Source organism: Desmodus rotundus, chromosome 1 (assembly GCF_022682495.2).
Source record: "Desmodus rotundus isolate HL8 chromosome 1, HLdesRot8A.1, whole genome shotgun sequence".
Lineage (NCBI taxonomy): Eukaryota > Metazoa > Chordata > Mammalia > Chiroptera > Phyllostomidae > Desmodus > Desmodus rotundus.
The window spans coordinates 145,940,871-145,956,793 of NC_071387.1; positions in this window are offsets into that span (position 1 = coordinate 145,940,871).

A 15,923-nucleotide genomic window follows, 5' to 3' on the forward strand; every position below is an offset into this window, starting at 1 on the left:
TTAAAACAGTGGGGAGCCCTGGCTGGGTGGGCTCAGTTGGTTGAGTGTTGTCCCATACACCAAAAGGTTGCAGGTTCCAACCCAGTCAGGGCATATACTTAGGTTGAGGGTTCAATCCCAGGGTGTGGCATGTACAGGAGGCTACCAATTGATGTTTCTCTTATCAATGCTTCTCTCTCATAACGATGTTTCTCTTTCCCCCTCACCCTTCCTCTCTCTTTCAAATCAATAAACATATCTTTACATGAGGATTTTTTTTTAAAAAACTGTAGTAAGTGGGCTGTATGGAGGGATGGGGAGAGGCACCAGCTTCTAGAAAGAGCAGAGAACCTAGATACACAGGAGAGCTCAGCTCCTAACCTCAGTGCCACCCCTAGAAACTGCAGAAGACTGTCAACAAAATCCTGAGGATTCTCACCAATACTCCCAAATTTGGAGAGAAACATATTGTGTGAATATGTATATCTCTTGCATCATCTGCCTGAGGAACAGTGCGAATGGATGTGGAGAGACAGGGCTAAAATAGAGAGGGGAACAAGGGTGCTGACTCTCTCATGAGGGCATAGAAGTCTCCAGGTTTCCAGGCTGAATTAGGGAAACAATTCAAAACCCAAAGGTATCTCCCACCACTTTTTGGGCTCCACCCATACCCCCTCAGCATTCACAATTGCCATGTTTGTTTTTCAAGCTTCCAGTAGCTTGTGGGGCTTTTTCGTTGTTTTGTTGTTTTTCTTTGTTTGTTTACCAACAGAGCCTGCTTCTTGTGAGGCAGGTACCCGGAGTTCCCTGGTGGGACTGCGCTCCTATTGTCCACACAAGTAACCTACTCCCTAGCACAACCTTTACTGGCTTCCTTCCCTTTCCTTTTTTACTTTTCTACTCTTCTACCAGTGCTTTCTGGGGTTGCTTCCCAAATAAACACCTTCCTCTCATTTTCTTGCCTCCACTTCTGCTTCTGTGGAAACCCAACCTATGAACCACTGAAAACAATGAAATACACACCCCCATGAAACACACCCTGGCATAAAACAATGAACAAATCCCAGAAGAGAGAGTAGAGCCCAGGTAGTGTCAAAGATAACATGCCCATTGTAACAGTTTGATTCTGTTTCTATGAAAGTACCCTCTCTTACTCTCCACCCGCCAGCCAGCCAGCCAGTCACCCATCCATCCATCTCTCGTGCACCCCTCTCTAGACACGTATAGAAAGATGTCTAAAATTGTGCCCTTCCAGTGTTAAGTTCAGTCCTCTCTAGATGGTACAACCTGAGGTGTTTTTAACCTTTATACTTGCCCTTTTTTACTGTGTACACATTCTTTATAATAAGCCCGTGCCATTTTTACAAAAACAATAGTGATTGTTTTCTTTAAAAAGCAAAGTGAGAGACAAATATGCCAGAAGTGAATGAGAGCAGTTCATTCGAGACCATGTGAATATAGATGACTGTAATCTTCTTTTATGACTTTTTGTATTTTTAGTGAGAGACTATTTTCTCTTCCTATCTCCTCCCTATCAAATCAGTAAATAGTGAGCTTTTAAACTGGAAATACACAATGTTGATGAACGACAGCAACATAGTCAGTTTTATATATTACAAAGCAGGTAGGAGGATACTTTAAGGCAGTGAATTGGTAAATTGACAGAACCTTTCAAGAGGGTAAATTAACAATATAAATCAGAGACTAGAAAATGTCTATGCACTGGCCCATTAATTCTACTTCTATGTGTTGGGCCTAAGGCAGTTTCCCAAAGCTTGATCTGAGCTTCAGAATCCCTGGGCCCCTCCAATGATGTCTGAATCAATATCTCTGATGCAGACTGAGATCGGGGAATTTTGCATTAACGAGTTCTCCTGATAATTCTTATATACATTAAAGCTAACGTCCCACTGGCCAGGGCAAATGAGAGATTCATACATTAATGCTTATTGAGTCCCTGCTAAGAATCAGGCTCTATTCCATTGCACTGGGGACACAGCCGTAACAACACAGAAAAAGCCCTTATGCTCCTGTAGTTTATTCTGTTTTATTCAAACATTTTATATAAATGCATTCATTATAATATTATTTATGGTAAAAGCAGGAAGTAAAGGAAATATTCAATGATATTTTAAAGAATGGCAAGAGAAGCTGTTCATGATGTGTTGTCAAATGAAAATAGTTATATCCCTTTTTTAAAATATGCATATGCATTGATAAAAAGACTAAAGGAAAATATAGGCATAAAAATACTAATTTGGTTATGTCTGGGAAACGTGACGATAGAATATTTTTTATTTCTTCTTTATACTTTTGTTGTTTTCTAAATTCCTGGAATAACATGAATTATTGATAAAAGAAAAATACAGTGTTTTTAAAAGTTGATTTAAACACTGGAGAAAATGAGAAATTCCAATGCTAGATCTCTCTTTTAAAATGTGTTTTCAGTTAACCATATCAGTGTACAGTTACTCCCATTTATGAACTGAACCTTAGAACTTTCGATTCCATTTTGGGAGCTGTGCATTTTCAGTTCCATTCTTAAGGAGACGAATGAGCTTTCACATTCTCTGCGAGAGGAAGGTGTTTGACTCCCAGATGAACTAACTGCAAGTGCTGGCCAGCGCCAGCAAATGGAGAGCGCAGGAAGCTTCTTAACTTTTCGCTTAAATTGTTCATCGTTATTGCTTTTTCTGAATTTCAAGTATAATACATAATTGCCATGTGAAAATATTAGAGAGATATAGAACATCAAAGCAGAAAGCCGTAACTCCAGCTCTCCCCAATCTCTGAGAAAACCACCTAAAAGGATTTGGTTATAGTCTTTCAAGTGGTTTTTCCATGTGTTTTTCCACACACGCACTGTTCGGGCCTCGTTATTTCCTCTTACCGAATGGCAACCTCACCATGCCGTCGCACAGAGGTCCGAGTGACTGGGGTACTGCCCATAGATGTTACACTGGGTAGACATGTGCTGATTTAAAGAATTTCTCTCATTTAATCTTTTTACATTATATTTTATAACTGATTATCGTTGATATGTAAGAAAGCTACTGATTTGGCATGTTTATAGTAACACCTGGCTTCCTTACTTACATCTCTCATTAGGCCTTATTGTTTTTCCTTTGATTGTCTTAGATTTTCCATTTCTAGGAAGACAGTCATTTCACTTAGTGATCATTTTTGTCTCTTTCTTCTCAATGCTTCGCATCCTGTTTCTTCCTGTTGCTTATGCTTTGATTAAGACTTTCAGAAGAGTGATAAATAACACCAAGCATGGCCATCTGTATAATTTAGGTAAAAGCTGATTCTATTGGGTTCTGGAATTATTGAGAGAGGTTATGTTATCTCGTTAACCTGTGTAGAATGTGCCTCTTCTCAAGCACCACATTACCTTCTCTTAGCCTACCGTGCACCTTGGAGAAAGAAAATTCAAGATGGACCTTTTTCCTTTGCAGACAGAGACAGAATGAGGAAGCGGCAGATGCAATCTGGTAGCTGGTACTAATTTTCGGTTGCCAGCTTCAGATATAGTCCTGTTCAATTCCCAACTTCCTATTTCTGCCACCTTCTACCACAGAAGAGGAAGAAGAATTAGAAACCCTCAGGTCCTGCAGTTTTTGTGCCTGTCCTCTCCGCAGATGACTCTACTCCCAGCTGGACTGTGGTGACTCAGGAAGGCAGAGCTCCTGCATCAAGTAAGCAGCAAAAATGTCTTACTTGGATACCTTGTGTTTCTCCAGGTCTTGGTGGGAGGGAAACTAAACCTAAAGACTTTGTTAGAATTACTGATATTATTAAGGCGACCTAGAAAGTTGCTTTAAGTTGAGTGAGGGAATGGTTAATTTAAAAAAATTATTTCCACTTAATCTAAAACTCAGGCTAGAAAACTGGAATTATTATGGCTTCTGGCAGGTGGGGGCAGGGAGGCAGAAGCAAAGATTGAGGTCAGCACAATTCCGTCAATAACCAAGTTGAAAAACTTGGAAAATTATGCTGTTTTTACTTAGTCTCATCTTGTTCTCAGTAATTGCTTCCTTTCAACCATAAAGTTGTTTAGTGTAGGAGAGATATTCCAAGGCTTCTCTTTATAGTCACTGCTGCAAGATCCCATTTTAGCATAATTACAGTCTTGGAATTGCAGAGACAGGCTCACTCTATCTAGCTATGCAGCTGGCTTTCTCAAATGACAATAGGATGCTCACCAGCTTAGCAACGTCCAAGGCTGTGAGCCAGGGGGAGGCCCTGATGCTGAAATTTTGCCCTTGCTTTGTCTGTGTTTCCCCCCATGAAAACGAGGAAATGGTTTAGAATTTTTAAAAGCACAAAGTTTGTTTTCGTTATTCTCTTAGGACTTTTAAAGGGACATGCTGAGCTTCAAATGCAAATTTCAGAATCCCAAATCAGAGACTATCATCTTTACATCTCAAACTGATAGATATTACTGAGCAAAGACAATGAAAAAAAGAAAAACACAATTTTCTCTTCTCTTTGTCCTTCTTATATATCTTTTTCTAAATATAAGTCTAAATTTGCCTGCCTCCTTTACCTACAGGGTGATTCCAGATTCAGCCTGACTACTTGCTACAGATTCTTTTCACGATTTCAAAGAACTGTTCACGCTCAACCATCAGTTATCTGCCTAGAGACCTCCTTACATCTGCATTTATTTCTCTGCTTCTCAATAAGACCAAAGCCCCTCCTGTCTTCTCTCTAGCTCATCAGATGTATTTCCCCTTGCCCCCAAACCCTGTACAATCTTCTGTCACCCAAATTTTGCATCAACTATCTCTCTATTTCAATTATCACAACCTTAGTTCAGGTCTTTATATCCCTTTTCTGAATTATTACCAAAGCTTCCTAAATGATCCATCTATACTTCTAGGATGTCCCTATCCAAACTCTTTTGAAGGTTTCAAATCAACTTTCTTATAGCACCGTACAAAAAGAAATGAGCCCAAAAGTCTTGTGAACCATTCACTATGTGTCAGGTGCCAAAACCGATCCTTGGAATATAGAAATGAAAGACGCTTTTATGAATGGACAACTGATGTCTTTCCTGGCTCCAGGACAGTTTCTATATATCAGTGGTTCTCAAATGGGAGTGGGGGTTATTTTGCCCTCTAGGGGACTTTTGAAGTGAAATATCTGAAAACATTTTTTTTAAGATTTTACTTATTTATTTTCAGAGAGAGAGGAAGGGAGGGAGAAAGAGGGAGAGAAACATCGATGTGCAAGATAAACATCAGTTGATTGCCTCTCTCATGCCCCTAAATGGGGACCTGGCCTGCAACCCAGGTATGTGCCCTGACAGGGAATCAAACCAGTGACCTTGCAGTTTGTTGGCCAGCGCTCAGTCCTCTGAGCCACACCAGCCAGGGCTGGAGACAGCTTTGAGCGGAGAATGGAGTTACTGTCATCTGGTGTGTAGAGGACAGGGTTGCTGCTAAGCATTCTACAATCTGCAGGATAGTTCCTCACAACGAAAATAGTACAGTACAAAATGTCAGTGGTGCCAAGGTTGAGAAGCTCTGCACATGTTAACAGTTAACTCATGAATTGCCCCTTCAGCTTAGTGCTTTCCATTCTCCGCAGCTTCTTTCAGTTCCACCTCCCCCAGTTCTCTCCAAATTTCTAACACGCTTTTGGTCTGTCCCACTCCCAGTGGGTGTCTAAGCATTATTTTCCTTTGGAGATAGTGCTCTGTGCCCCATGTGCCCTATCTTGTCAGGGCATTGCTGTAAGTCACCAGACCCTTATCCTACTTTATTGTCCATAGCACCAAATACAGGGGCCTGCATATTTTATACAATAGTAAATAGTTATAATTCAAAAGATGAATCTATTAGCACAAAAATTGGCAGTTGAAGTGGTCAGAGGAGAATCTGCTATGGAGTAAAGTTTAGGGCAATTAATCTGCAACAATCTCATTAAAGCAAAACTAAGAGAAATGAGAATATGGAGAAAGAAAGGAGCACAGACCTCAAAATGCACTGCCTAGGATAAGAGAGTTAGAATGTGCACTTAATCAGATTTTGTATTGTGGTAAAATGCACATAATAAAATTCATTTCAACTATTTTCCAGTGTACAATTCCATGATATTAAATACATTCATGTTGCTGTGCAGCCATCACCACCAACCAATCCCAGAACTCTTTTCATCTTGCAAAACTGAACCCCTGTGCCCATTGAACAGTAACGCTCCATTCTCCCCTCCCCCTGCTTCTTGCAACCACCGTTCTATTTTCTATCCATGAATTGGACTATTCTAGGAGCTGCACCAGATCCAAAGAGCCCACCTTGAAATATTTGTACTTTCATGACTGGCCTTTTTCACTTAGCTTAATGTTATAAAGGTTCGTCCATGGTGTAGCATGTGTCAGAATAATATTCTATTGTATGTACATACCACATTGTGTTTATCCATTCATCTGCTGATGGACACTCAGGTTGCTTCCACTTTCAGCTTTTGTGAATAATGCTGTGAACTTGGGTGTATAAATATCTCTTCAAATCTATGTTTGCTTCTTTTGGAAATATACCCAGAAGTGAAACTACTGGATCACTGGAAATTCTGTTTAAGTTGTTGAGGGATTGCCGTACTCTCTTGCACAGCAGCTGCACCATTTGACATTCCCACTGACAATTCACAAGGGTTCCAATTTTTTCACTCCCTAGAAAACACGTTATTTCTGTTTTACTTTGTTTCAAACAATAACCATTCTAATGAGTGTGAAGTGCTATCTCGGTATTGTTTTGACCTGCGCTTCCTCAGATCAAAGGTGATGTTGAGCACCTTTGTATGTTCTCACTGGCCATTTGTGATACCATCTGAAGAAGTGTTTATTCAAGTCCTTTGTTCATTTTTCACTCAGGTTGTTTGTTTTGTTGTTGTTGAGTTGTAAGAGTTCTTTATCAATCCCTTATTAAATAGATAAATTGCAAATATTTCCTCCCCTTCCATGGGTTACCTTTTCACTCTGTTGATAGTATCCTTTGATGGACAGACATTTTTAACTTTGATGATGTCCAATTTAATTTTTCTTTTGTTGCCAGTGCTGTCATATCCAAGAAATTATTGCCAAATCCAATGTCATAAAGTTCTTCCTCTGTTTTCTTCTAAGAGTTTTGTATTTTTAGTTCTATGTTTAAGCTTTTTTATCCAATTTGAGTGAATTTTTGTGTATGGTGTAAGGTATGGGACGAACCTCACTTTTCCATATGCAGGTATCCAGTTTTCCCAAAGCCATAGATTTTATTTATTTATTTTTAGAGAGAGGGGACAGGAGGGAGAGAAACGTCAATGTGTGGCTGCCTCTCATGCACCCCCTACTGGGGACCAGGCCTGCAACCAAGGCATGTGCCCTGACTGGGAATTGAACTGGCAACCCTTTGGTTTGCAGGCCGACACTCAATCCACTGAGCCACACCAGTCAGAGCAATTATTTTTCCATTTTATTTTCCATGAAAATAAAGTTGTTGGAATTTTTGTAGAGATTGCACTGAACCTGTAGACCACTCTGAGTAGTATCTGCATCTCAGTGATGTCACATCTTCCAACACCTGAACACTGGATGTCTTTGCATTTACTTATTGTGTCTTTTTAAATTTCTTTCAGCAACATTTTAGACTTTTCACTATATGAGTCAACTAAATCCTCTTTTAACAGAAGTTATTTTTTCAAACAATATAATAACAGTATTAGAAATTCTGAAATAGAAACTATCCCAACAAAATAATTTGGCCGCATTTTCCTCATCTCCTCTTCTAGTCTTACCTGCATATATATATATAGTATATATATATAGTATAGTATATAGTATATATATATAGTATATATATATATATATATAATTTCAACATAATTGCAATCATTGCATGAATCTGGTTTTGAACCTTGCTGCCTATACTTATTAGTACACACTATTCACTTCCTGTGCTGTCAAACAATCACTTTAGCAGATTTGGAGGGTGCTGTACAAAAGTGGGCTCTGTCTGGGTCAGGAAAGACAGCCAGTGACCTGGGCTCTCTCTGACCCTGCCTCTAAAATGCGACATTTAACATTGGAATCCATCTTGAAAGACAAGAGTCCCAAACATCAAGGACATTTATTTGTTACACTTATCACAATGGATAACTGAAATATGTATATCAATCTGTAACTTTCAGTTACTCAGTTTTCAATAGCTGTTCAGAAATTCTCTGAAGCTGGATAAAATGCAAATAGGTTTTTTATATGAAGAGCCACATCAGCAGTGTTTTCTTCTATCACCTTTCTTGGAGTGGAAAACTCAGCTGACAGTGCGAAGTGTTGAGCTGGGAGGCACGAACAGGTTAGGGAAGACTTGCCATACGTCACATTGCAGTCATAGTGGTGAGCGTGCCTCCCCAGTCAGCGCCATCTGTCTCCCAGAATCCTCTGTCCTCGGGCAGTTAGAAGGAGCCTGAACACACCTGACTGTATCAGTGAAAACCCACAAGATCTATGCCATTTCTTGGATGAATTTGAGGACCAGTTAAATGTAAGCATGGGTCTTGAATTCTTTATTTTACCAGCTACCACCACCTTTTTTCCCTTAATTTAGGGACCTTGTATTTTTAATCATACTTACTAAAGATATTATGGGCAAAAAACTCTACCAAGTGTTTTTTTTCCCCTTCTCCTCCTCCTCCTCCTCCTCTTCTTTCTTTTTCTTCATTGTCATCATCATCAGAGATTCTTACTCCCTTTTTAAAGCTATTTATATAGATGTCTTAAGTCACACTTTTCTACTGTCATCATTTTCTTGGGGTTCAGGAATTGAAAATGTTCCTTTTAATTAACTTCTAATGTTTGCTTTTCCACTCAGTTTAAAACGGAATCTTTTTTAAAACTGGAATATATTTTGACAGTTTTGGATTAACCGTTTTTTAACTCCCAGAGACCAGCCCTGAAAGCTCCGATACCTTACTTAAGAGGTTAAAGTAACAGGTACCTCACTGAACATCTACTGGAGAACTGGTTGTTGTAACTTGTTAGGCTGGGTGCCCAAGGCAGGCTGCTTCCCTGGGTGGGGTACACTCACCTTACTGTAGAATGCAGAATGCAGACATTTCAGCCAGTCCCTTGCCACGTGCACCAGGGAAGTAGATAGCTCCATTAGGCAATGTCAGAGAAAATAAATTGTGTCTAAATTACTTGCCAAAAATGCTTAGTGAGCGTCAGAGAGATGGGCTCTGTTTTCCAAATTATTAAGCAGACTATTCAGAAGTCCTGAAACATTCATTTTTCATTGCAAATTATTAACCAGAAGCCAGGGACAGCAGTCTTCTTGTGATGCCGCATGGTGACACCCACAGGAACTCTTTGCCTTCGGTGTGCAGTCCCCTGAAAGGCACGAAAGCATGTGCATCATACAGCATCCCTGACATCCAGGGTGTGACTGAGGGTTTTATGCAGAGAAACCCATGGGTCCTGGAAGGTCCGTTGTCTACCTTTAGATGAATTTGTTTCACTAATATCAACTGGTCTGTTTTTCTCCACATAAAAATACTGAAACAAATGACCACAATCTGTATACGTATTGTATGTTTCAATGTGTCATAGTCTGGGTGCATACATCTTTCTGGGGGGCAGGACCTGGATCCAACTCATGGCATTCAATATATTTTAAATGTGGCAACTTTCTTTGATTCCAGAAAAGGTAGAATGAAGAAGTCAAGCATCTCTAAGGAACTGCTTTTGAAAATGAGGTCTTATGACTATCTGCATCAGAATGATCTGGCTTTAAAAACAAAAATCAGATTTCAGAGTTTCACCCCAGGCAGGGCTGGGAATCTGCTTTTTTAGCAAACACCCCAGGCATTTCTGAGGCAAATGGCCCCATCGTCTCCTGTCTAAGAAATACGGCCCTGGGGAGCCTGCAGAGCCACCCCCCCCTCCCCCGCTCATTGTCCGCCTCAGAGGAACCGCTTTCTCTTTTTCCCCTGGGTGGAAGGAATTCAGCATTTATACTGCTGACTGAGTACACTCTGCAGAACTCCTCATAGAGGAGAATTTGGAGAAGTTGTTTCAACATCTGTCAACATCATCGTCTTCTTTTCTCACCCTGGTATTTCTTCAGTTTGTCTCCATAGTGACCCTTGTGCCCCAGCTGTGGGCCCTTAGTCGTTCTCATTCATTCTCATGCAGCTCATGAAAGAGCAGAGAGCTGTCCACCAGCGCCATCATGTTTAGGGAGTGATTCAGTTATCAAGCGATTATTCTTTTATTAGTATCTAATAGTGAGAGACTAGAATTCTAGCTAGATTTTTCCCTCTGACCACCTGAACACTTTAAAGAGAAGGCAAACGAAAGAGGGTATTGGAGAATATAGAAGGTATAGGAGCATTCTCTGTTTGAAACCATTTCTTAGGAAACTTATATTAAAAAGGTGGAGCTCATTTTTAATGCTTTTCTGACGGCTCTGGGACTCCCTTACTCCTTCTCCTTTGATGAGAACACACAGCTGTCTCGCTCCTCAGATGCCCCTCATCTTCGCTAAAGGGCTTCCAACTAAAACTTCCTCTCCTTCCTACACCACAGAATGTGTTCTCCTGTCAAAGTTTGCCAATTCACTTATTAATATCAATGCAGAAGCCAAATAAAATGTTATCAAACAATCCAGCAGCACATCAAAGAAATAACACACCAAGGCCAAATGGGTTTCATTCTCGAGGTGCAAAGGTAAGGCACTTTTAATAGATCTTAGGAGAAAAGTCATCTAAGAACAGCTCCATAGATGCTGAAAATAAACTCTTCAAATATATGTACGTCTATTCTTCATAAAAACTCTCAGTCCTTCACGTGGTTGAATAGATGTCTTAATTCAAAAGCCATCATCATACTTAATAGGGAACTACCAAAAACATTTCCACCAAAATAATAAACGAGGGATGCTTGTTACTCTTACTTCTCTTAAGAGACACCATAGTGAAATGGTGAAGTTTGAGGACTTTGGTATTCAGCTACCAAGGGTGAAGTCCCAACTCTGCCACCTAGAATCTATGTGACTATGGGCAATTTACATAATATTTTTGTGCTGAGTTTACCCTTCTGTAAATTAAGATAATGATAATAATTCTTAGGGCTGCTTGCTATGAGTTATAAATAGCTTGATAGGTGTAGAATACTTATACACCACAAGGTATGTAAATATTCAATAAGTTTTAACTACCTTTGCCATTATTTAACATTATTTTTGAGGCACTAAACAAACCAAACAGATAGTAGAAGAGAATTAGAGGTATTAAAAGGAGAGATAAAATTATTTACATTTTCAGTTGCTATAATTGTAAAACTGTAATACCAAAGAGAATCCACTGTAAAACTACAACAAAATTCTATGAGAAAATTCTATGAGGAAAAGGATATCAAATTCACACTTCATGTGAATCAAATCAAAACAGACTTCATGTACAGGACACCTGAGTGAAAAGAAAGGCATACCATGTTCCTAGACAGGAAGAGGCTATGTCATGAAGACGTGAAATCCCCCTACATTAATTGATAAGTTTGACACTGTCGTTGATAAAATGCAAGGAATTTTGTGACTGCATGAGCTGAGTCTAAATTTTTTAAATTTATTTTTAGAGAGAGGGAAGGGGGGATTCTAAATTTTATATGCAAAACAATTATGCAGGAAGTTCCAGGAAAATTCTGGGGAAAAAGAGAATAAGTGGTAATTTATTCCACCAGAAATTTATCATTATAAAGCCTCGATAAATTTTTAAGTGTATTTTAGATCATACACATAGACAGATTAACTGAATAGAATACAAGCTCATTTCTGAGTTCTACATAAGAATTTAGTGTATAACAAAGTTGTCATCTAGAATCAGTTGGGAAAGGAGGAACTATTTTGGGGGGAAGGTGATGGGGTAAGAGCATAGCCATTTGGAAAAAATAGAGGTAGATCTGTCAAGAGCTGTGACCAGTCTGGGATTTTACCCTCTTGCGAGCCAACAAGTTAGCTTGTAGGATTTCATAAATGCTCTCAGAAGACATGAAGATTCTTGGATTGGAAACAAAAGATTGTATTACTCATGCATGGCTGGAAGCACGAGCTCCATAATTACATTGGTTCCCCTTGCTCCCTAAGTACCTCTGGGCTGATGCAGAGATTGGGCCAGGTGGATGCTGCACACACGGGGGCTTGTGTCACGGTTGAGTTCTGACCTTAGGAAACCATCTTATAAGGGGACTGCTAGAAAACCTGACATAGAGGGAAACATCATCTTTATTATAGTAGACAGCAAACAAATCTGCCCTTTGACCTCCTTGTCTCCCAAGGCTGACCGCTATACAAACATCCTCGAAAAGATAGTTCAGAGCAAAAGCCATCATGAGATGCGCAAAAACACGAGCACTCCATGGAGATTTAACTCCTGACATACCTGTCCCTTTATACCAAGACAAATTTCAAATGGATCAAAGAATTGAATCTTTACAAAAAAAAAGTAAGCAATAATAGAACAATAGGAGAGATAAGAAACCTCAGAATGGCAAAGACTTTTCAAAACTATGACCCCAAAATATTATGCCATAATTTTTAAGCATGTGCTCAAATCATCATAAACGAAGTCAAGAAACAAACTTGGAAAAAGAATTTGCAACTCATTTCATTAAAAAAGAACTAATTAACCTCATGTAGTTGTTACAAATAAAGTGCTAAGTGAAAAACCAAAGCCAAATAGAAAAATGGGGAAAGGAGATAAACAGTTCACTGGAAAAAATTTGTAAGTGGCTCTTAAACATATGAAAATATTTTCAATTCTACTCATAATAAAAGGGAAGAATCCAATTAAAATTGCAGTAACAGTATTTCTCACCTACTAAATTGGCAAAAACACAAAAATTTTACGATACAGTATGGTGGTGGTGTGGAGAAATAGGCACTCTCGTATGCTGTCAGGGAAAGACAAATTGGGACAATCTCCATGAGGGGGATTTGGCAATATTTTCAAAATTGTAAATGTGCACATTCCTTGCCCTAGCAATTTCATTTCTAGGGATTTAGAGATAATTCTATTATTTGTAGTTGTTTGTCAGTATATATACAAGTGTATATAATTAATATCTGTTGCAGTATTGTTGATAGTAGAAAACCATTAGAAATAACAATTTCCACCATTAAGGGATTTATTAAATAAATTATGTTACATCCATATGATGCAATACTCTGCCACTATGAAAAGGAGTGGCAAGCTCCCTTTGTGTGGATATAGAAAGGTTTCCAAGATATAAAATTTTTGAGGCTGATGCAGAAGGGTGTTTTAAAAAGGGAGCACAAATTTATGTTTGACTAGATTTATGTAAAATACCTCTGGAAAGATACACGGGAAACAATATCAGCCCATATCATTCTCATTAGTACAATGAATGACTTCCATGTCATTTTTCTCCCCATGTAAGGTATTTCCAAATTCAAAAGTTATAAAAACACATGTGATTGGTATACCTAATTCATACCTGGAACCCTAGTTTCAAGGATATATTTAAATGTAGGCTTTGCTTTTCAGCCTCTACCATATAAAAAGTTGGAGCACATGCTGAACAAGCCTATCTGTTGGATTTACTACAGTATCACTTTTAAAATTTTTGAGCCATGAGAATATATTAGCTAGTTTTTAATTAAGTTAAAAATTAAAAGCTTATCAATTCTGGCTTATTACAGCTTTATTCATAGTCACAAAAATTAAAACAACCCAGATGTCCCTGTAGTAGTCTGCTCAGGCTGCTACAATAAAAATAGCACAGGCTAGATGGCTTAAACAACAGACATGCATATTCTCACAGTTCTGGTAGCTGGGAAGTCCAAGATCAAGGTGGCAGCCAATTCAGTTTGTGGTGAGGACACTCCTCTTGGCTTGTAGATGCCATCTCTCTGTGTGCTCATATGGTCTTTGCTCAATGTGTGTGCTCAGAGAGAGAACTCTGGTTTCTCTTCTGCTTCTTTTTCTTTTTAATTTTTTTGTATTTTTCCCATTACCATTTAGTTCCCTTATGCTTTCCTCTTCCTCCAATCACCACACTGTTGTCCATGTCCATGAATTCCTTTTCCCTTTTTGCTCAATCCCTCTACCCCCTCCCCTCCCCTCCTTAACTATCTGCTCTCTATCTCTGAGTCTGTCTCTATTTTGCTTGTTAGTTCAGTTTGTTCTTTAGATTCCACATATGAGTAAAATCATATGGTATTTTTCTCTCTGACTGCCTTATTTCACTTAGCATAATGTTCTCCAGATCCATCCATACTGCCACAAAGGGTAAAATTTTTTTCTTTTTTATGACTGAGTAGTATTCCACAGTGTAAAGGTCCCATAGTTGTTTTATCCACTCATCTACTGATGGACACTTGAGCTGCTTCCATATCTTGGTGATTGTAAATAACACTGCAATGAACATAGGGGTGCTTATGTTCTTTCAAATTAGTGTTTTGGGTTCCTTTGGGTATATTCCCAGGTGTGAGATTGCTGGGTCAAAAGGCAGATCCATTTTTAATTTTTTGTGGTATATCCATACTGCTTCCCACAGTGGCTGTGCCAATCTGCATTCCCACCAGCAGTGCAAAAAGGTTCCCCTTTCTCCACATCCTCACCAGCACTTGTTTGTTGATTTATTGATGATAGCCATTCTGACAGGTGTGAGGTGATATCTCATTATGGTTTTAATTTGCATTTCTCTGATGATTAGTGACATTGAGCATCTTTCCATATGTCTACTGGTCATCTGTAAACAATCCAAATAAAAAAAATGGGCAAAGGACCTGAATAGACACCTCTCTTTTCCTCTTCTGATAAAGGCACCAGCTCTATCAGATGAGGGTCCCACTCTTATGACCTCAGTTAACTTTAAGTACCTCCTAAAGGCCCTATCTCCAACTACAGTTAGGATTGGGCTAAGGTTTCAAGATAGGGATTTTAGGGGGCACAGGATGCAGCCCACAGCAGTCCTTGAACTGTGGAATGAACAAACCAAACCTGGTACATCCATACAATGAGCTACTACTCAAGAATAAAAAGGGACAAATTATTGAAACATTTAAAAAATGGATGAATCTCAAATACACTATGCAATGTGACTAAATCCAGATTTAAAAGTCAATATACTGTATGAGCTCATTTATAGGATGTTCTAGAAAAGGCAAACCTATAGCTACAGAAAACAGGTCAGTAGTTGCTAAGGAATGGAGAAGGATTTGACGCAAAGGGATATGGAGGAATTTCCTGGTGTGATGGAATCCTTTCATACCGTGATTGTGGCAGGGGTTACATGACTGCATGTGCTTATCAACACTTGCAACACTGTAAACTAAAAGGGATAAAAATTTATAGTATCTAAATTAATTTAATTTTTTAATTAAAGAATATCTATTTGTGTCCACTACCCTATCATCTAGTTATATTATAAGGTAATGATATTTATTAATGATGTAACATGAAACCCTGCTAATGGTTTCTATAATTTCTGCTTTTTCAATTGAACAGAACATACCAGAAAAAGATAGTAACTAAAGCAGTAAATCTCAACAAAAGTGTAGGGAAAGATCTTTTTCTTAGGGTAAGGATGTCCTTTGTATAAACACACAAACAGAAAGTCACTTATTGAGCCTCCACACCAGGAGCTGATAATATTGCCAGCAAAGGTAAAGTATGACTCTTTGGAAACAGCCCTGCTCTTTCTCCCTGAGATCCAGTTTTCTAACAGAACGGACAAAGGCATCAAAGGGAGCAGAGAGCAGGAGCCCAGCCTGCTGTGCACCTGCTCAGGGGAGGAAAGCTAGGGTTCCAGTTCCCAATCGATGGACTCCGCCATGTTCCCTCCCCCTCCCCATTTTCCTGCCATCTGCCCTGTGTCCACACAACCACCAACTATCATTTCTACCAGGTCTTACCATCAACAAAAGAAAAATAAACCAGTGAGC